At 47.0% G+C, this 6,214-nt stretch overlaps 1 long non-coding RNA gene across 1 annotated transcript; it reads left to right on the top strand.

Moving 5' to 3' along the window:
• The first annotated feature begins 3,682 nt into the window (after positions 1-3,682).
• On the top strand, positions 3,683-5,843 carry LOC138268537 (uncharacterized). The gene is made up of 3 exons (XR_011200025.1): positions 3,683-4,141; positions 4,594-4,735; positions 4,948-5,843. It is a non-coding gene; the product is annotated as an uncharacterized lncRNA (long non-coding RNA).
• The last annotated feature ends 371 nt before the right edge of the window (positions 5,844-6,214 follow it).

Below are 6,214 nucleotides of genomic sequence, written 5' to 3'. Positions count from 1 at the left end.
GTCGCCGGTGTCTACTAACAATCCTTGCCACTCGCAAAGTTCGCGGTTAGCAGAAAAGGTAGCTGCTGGGGACCAGGAAAGACCAGTGGTATTCTACCGAGGAGAGGGAATTAGACGGGGCCCTCAGCATCACAGAAAGCCCTCAGAAGAATAGGCTGCACACCCAGAAGTCCCACAGGACGGGGACAAGAAAGTTGCAGAAGAGGCCCACGCAGCACTACAACAAAGGCTCCCAAGCCGCTGGAGAATGACTCAGGAAGCTGTGCGTCGCAGGATAGAGTGCTGGGGACTGGAGCTACAAGATGCACAAAGGACTTAGAGGAAGAATGCCAACAAGCCTTGGCAGCTGCAAGAGGTTTTGTACAGGGGGGTAGTGTTCTGCGTGGGGAGGCAAGGTCTTACCTCCACTAAAGTGGGACAGCTGAAAGAGAGGACCGTCCGGACCACTTTAGTATACCACCCATGATGCAGGATCCACGCAGCTCAGGAGAGGGGATCCATGCAGCTAGTGGTCATCGCAGTTGGTGCCTGCAGAAGCAGGGGAGTGACTCCTTCAACCCAAGGGCGATTCCTTCGCTCTTCTGATGCAGGCTGAAGACGGACAGTCCTCAGAGGATGCACGACTGGGAAACTGTTGCAGTTGCTGGCAGGAGCCAGAGATACAATGTTGCAGAAGGCGTCTTGCTTCTTTTTTGCAGCTTGTACAGTTCCTGGAGGGTCCAGATGCAGTTTCTTCAGTGAAAAGTCGAAGTGGAGAGTGCAGAGGACTCCTGCTGGAGTCTTTCAATCCGAATCTGAGGAAACTCCCAAAGGAGAGACCTTAAATAGCCCTGAAAGGGGGATTGGCCACCTAACCAGGTAAGCACCTATCAGGGGAGGGCTCTGACATCACCTGCTGGCACTGGCCACTCAGATGCTCCTAGAGTTCCCTGCCAACCTTGAATCCAAGATGGCAAAACCCAGGGACCCCCTGGAGGAGCTCTGAGCACCACCCCAGGGGTGGTGATGGACAGGGGAGTGGTCACCCCCCTTTCCTTTGTCCAGTTCCACGCCAGAACAGGGACTGGGAGTCTCTGAACTGGTGTAGACTTGTTTATGCAAGGAGGGCACCACATGTGACCTTCAAAGAATTTCCAGTGGCTTAGGGAGGCTACCCCTCCCCAGCCTGTTACACCTATTTCCAAAGGGAGAGGGAGTAATACCCCTCTCCCAAAGGAAATCGTTTGTTCTGCCTTCTTGGGCTCGAGTTTTCAAGCAACAGGAGGGAAGAAACCTGTCTGAGAGGTGGCAGCAACTGGGCCTGGCTGGAAAACCTCAGAAGGCTGAAATAGCAATGCTGGGGGTCCTCTAAGGAGCCCCCAGAGTGCATGGAATCATACAACCAATGCTTGCAAAATCCTTGGGGTATGATTCCAACATGTTTGTTAAAAACCATGCCTATGTTCAGAGTTACCATTATGTAGCTGAACATAGTTGATGACCTATGTCCAGTACACGCGAAGTCCGGGAAAATGGGCCTGGAGTTTATTGGGGAACCCTTGCTAGTGCAGGTGTGCCCTCTCACACAGGTACTTTGCATCCTGCCCTCAGCGCTGGAGGGCCTGGTATAGGGGTGACTTAAAAGTGACATTGTGCAGTGAAAATGGCAGCGAGCGGGTGCTTGCACCTTTTCAAGCAGGCTGCAATGGCAGTCCTGCAGAAGCCTTTGCATGGGCTGCCTATGGGTGGCAAAATATATGCTGCAGCCCATAGGGATCCCCTGGAACCCCAGTGCCCTGGGTACCTAGGTACCATATACTAGGGACTTATACGGGGGCACCAGTATGCCAATTGTGGGTAATATGCAGTCAAGCACACTGACATCAGGCAGAAAAGGGGGGTAACCATGCCAAGAAAGAGGGTATTTTCCTACAATGCTCTCATGTAGTCTTCTCCCAGTAGCAAAGTTGCCTGTTGGCTGAAAGGTGAATATTTAGTTAGAGGGAGAGAGGGCTGGAGCTACTCATTTTACTAGGAGGCCTGGCCTTGGGGAGGATAGAAGCATCCAGTTTGAGGTTTAGACCTCTACCGGTTGCTGGAGGCTTGGTGCTAGAGTGTTTGCTACTCAGACGTGGATTGAGTGACCTTTCAGTTCTCTAGACCTCACCCTGGACTGCCTAACTGTTCCTGTTTGGCCTATGTTCTAGGACCTCATGTGTGCTTGAGCTGAGCTGCGATTACCTATGAGGGATGTGCTTTGTATCTAAAACCACACATTTTGTTCCATCGACTATGTGTCACGGGCAGGAAGATGTGCAGCTCTTGTCTCCAGTGACTGTGGGGTTTCTGCAGTAGTGACAGAGCTTAGCTTTGTAATCCAATACAATAGAAGGAAAACTACTTTTTGTTATGAGAAGTTAGAGAGCCTTTGCTAACATGAGTTCATGATGTGCCTGAAGTGATAAATACATCAAAATGTATTTTCTATTTCTCCTGGCTTATGGTAACACACAGCAACTACACACAAACACTCTCGTGGTTATAGTAGATTAACTACCACAGGAGCCTGAATACAGGAGATCAGGGTTAAAGAGGGGTGGAACAAACGAAATCTTGTAACAAACCCTGTATACAAATGCTGTGAAGAAAGTTATACTTTTCTGGTGGAGGTGCTTCTAGAACAAGGGGTCAGGATGAGAGCTGTCAAGGAAGGCTCAGAATGAACGAGGTTCTTCTTATGAAGGGCATTAAATGCTTGATGCTTCCACAGGGCCCAGTCGGTGCATGAACCAATAACAACATTCGGACGCAGGCACGTCCTGTAGCAACAAAGTCATCCAAAAGTATTTGGTGTTCTTTTAAAGGTCTCTTGTGTATGTAAATGTGCCGCCAGTGTTGACACCCTGGGATGGTTTGTAGTGTGACCTGTTTCCATCCTTCCTGCAGGATACTCGCTTTGAAGAACCGCACAGGGCCCCCTGAAGGGAGGCAGCTTGTGTGAAGACATCCTACGGTAGGACCTGTGCCTTTCGGCGCTCATGCGCAGAAGCCATTTTATTCAAAGTTCTGAAAGTTGCAGAATGTTTTATTCTTTTGTCAAGAAAGAATTGTTTAGGTAGAATAGGTACCACATGCACCTCAGGAGCCAAGTCACAAATGTTACATACCTGTGAGTCAGGGCCACTGGAATTATGCGATTGTGCGGCTGTGGCATAGCTCGCATAATTATAGATGTGCGGCATTTGCCACATAATCCATCACCTGCCCTTTAATCTGCAGATTTCAACAAAAAGTATTTTTAGCTCAAACAGTTCACTTGTAGCCGAGCTGTGGAGGGCCCTTTGGAAAACTGAACTGGTCACCTTACTGTCACTTATTGCTATATGTGGGTGCTAAACTAGTACTAATGAGGTGCAAACAACACCCCGACAGTCTTACCAAGTTTAAAACTCACTGAATAATGAAATAACACTATCCCAAAATGTACCACATTGTGCTGCACAGTTTGCCTTTGTTAGGTGTGTGATTTAAATCAACCCTGCTGCATAATTTGGCCCTCCTATGCCGCATAATTCCAGTGGCCCTGCCTGTAAATACACGTCAAGTCTTGTGTGTATTATTGTGTTATTTGCTGTTTATTCTCATTTGAACTGTGGGGCTTTTGCGTTTTCCATGTTGATATGGAATCCGGTTAGCCCTGACCCATTTGTTTTTGCACTTGTTTGCCTTGTGGTGTTTGTAATGTTTTATTCGTTCTACAGCTGTCATTGGCACACAGCAGGCTCACCTTGCATGAACAGGGCCACTAATGGTAGTTAGATACCTCTGCTAGTACACTGCTTTTATGCCTCTTTTCACTGCTGTGTTATTTGCATCTATTGTAAATGGGTTGCGGGGCTTTTGCGTTTTCCATGTTCATATGGAATCCTGTTAGCCCTGGGTGTTTTGGGGTTTCTTGTGCCTGCTTTGTCTTGGTAAAATGCTTTTCCTAAGATTGCTCTGTAGGGTGGAGCTGTGGCCCTGTTAGTTTAGTCAGGATGTTTGTAGGTGTTTCTACCTCTTATTCCAATCTAGGACACCAGCAGTGAGTGATCCTCGCCCAGAGTAGACGAGAGCCCGGAAGTGAGTTTCACAAAAGGATCCGATAAAGACATCATCAGAGGTGAGGCTTTCCTGCTCTGATATTTGTGTTGTCTGTTGATGTGTTTTCATGTGTTGATGGGCACCTGCTAAAACCAGACCTTTGTAAGATGGAATCCGGCAAAACCAAGTGGTAAAAATATAATATCTGAAAGATGAAACCTGTGACATATGACGTCTTATCAGAACAGGAGTCTTGCAACATATCTGTGTGTGAGGTGCACATTCACCTATTGCATTTTATTCTTGTTGTATGTTTCGGTGACGGGATGAATGTTTGCACCTGGTCCATGACAGGCACCTTCTTATCACACCTGTGCATGAAAGAATAATGCCTCAGTGTCCTCGGACATGGTTGTCAGCATTATGTGAAAATAAAGAAGCAGAAATAGAAAAGTATTATAATGACTAGTACAACGCTTTGGATGGGATTGGGGGATAACTGGACTCAGTATCCAACACTGCTTTTCACAGGTGCTCCTTGGAGGAGGTAGGGCCCATGGAATGCGCACCTACACGGGACGTGCCTGGGCGAAGACTGGACCAAGACCTCACCCGCCCGAGACCAGACCAGGCCACGTCTCTTTAATCCAGCCCTTGGACTTCCTTATGATGGGTAGGTGGGAGAACACAAGGGCTCAAACTGCAACTCCTCTGTTATGACTTATCTCACCTCTGCTGTAGGGGCGATTAGTGAGGAAATAATGGGTTTGCTGTTCAAGTATCCTCTATGGGACAGCACTACCATTGTATTCTTGTTATTCGTACTTTGAATCTGATGTACAATTTGTTTCCATTAACACCCTCTTGTATTTCTTTCCCATACAGAAATAATTCATTGCCTTTCATGAAGAGTGACATCACCCAGGATGCTGTCCATCTGCTTATTTGACATTATCCTCATGGCATCAGCACCGCTGCCAATGATGTGCATGGAACCAAACCCTATCTTCCTCACGTGGACCAGTGCTGAGCCAGTGACCAAACTTTGTCTTCAACACACTGGCCAATGACGAGCCTGACACTGTCTCTCCTTCTTCATCACCTCAACCCACGGTGAGCTTGGAACAAACCCCCCATCAACCCATTGGAATTAGACTGACACTCAGCCTTCAGTGTCTGAGCTATTATACAGGGCACCACCAGCCTGTCCCCTTCATCACTTCAGTCAAGGATACGGCTGAGTCAGCCAATCACAATCCTCACAGTGACTCCTGCTCATCATTGATGTACAGTGGGTTATGTACCAAACCCTCCTTTTCATCAATTCAAAGCCGAACCTAGCAAACATGAATGCCATGACTTTTCCTTTCACTTATAAATTGATCAGAAATTCAATCACTCCAATCAGAGTTCCTTTATGTTTTCAACTTTACCAGAAGAGACTTCAATGGGAGCAGGTCCCAGGTTTAGTGTGTAAAATGTGATTACAGTGGAGATGTTTTAAAGAAGCCCCATAAACCAAGTGAAGTTTTGGCATTCTGTTCAGCAACTCATACACAGCATCTGTCTGCTGGTTAAGCACAACTTGAAAGTAGGTGAAGTTGTCCTTCCTGTGGAGTTTGAAGGAATCTACATAAAGTGGAGACATGTTGAGCATATTTAAAAGTGTTGAAATGCCATGTGGAGGACAGGGGGCCGGCTGTAAGGGGAGATGTGAAGGCCGCTTCTCAACCCAATTTGATGTGACAATAAAGTTTTAAAAAACGTATGATGCTAGTCAGTTTCACATCCCTGATCATCAAAGAGAAGAAAACAAGTTACTTACCTGTAACTACAGTTATCCAGTATTGGTATCTTTCATAAATTCACATGCTTGAATCATCCCCGTTGTCGAAGTGGGAGTCCCACGGTACATAAAATAGCAATAATTAACAAATAATTATTTTTGCCATAGGCTATAATGGAAATACCAGCCACTCATACAGCCTATCCAGGTCCTTTTGTGAAAAGGACCCAAACTTGCCTGCTGGCCAATCAGGCACCAGCACCCTCTAGAACACTCTCCAGAGAAGCTCCTTCCCTCAGATGTTCCAGCACGAGAGTGAAATATTATAACCTGAGAGGAAATGCGAGCGTCTAAGGGGAGGAGGGT

Source organism: Pleurodeles waltl, chromosome 12 (assembly GCF_031143425.1).
Source record: "Pleurodeles waltl isolate 20211129_DDA chromosome 12, aPleWal1.hap1.20221129, whole genome shotgun sequence".
Taxonomy (NCBI): domain Eukaryota; kingdom Metazoa; phylum Chordata; class Amphibia; order Caudata; family Salamandridae; genus Pleurodeles; species Pleurodeles waltl.
The sequence above is the reverse complement of the archived record's forward strand: the minus strand, read 5'-3'. Positions and strand labels throughout refer to the sequence as shown.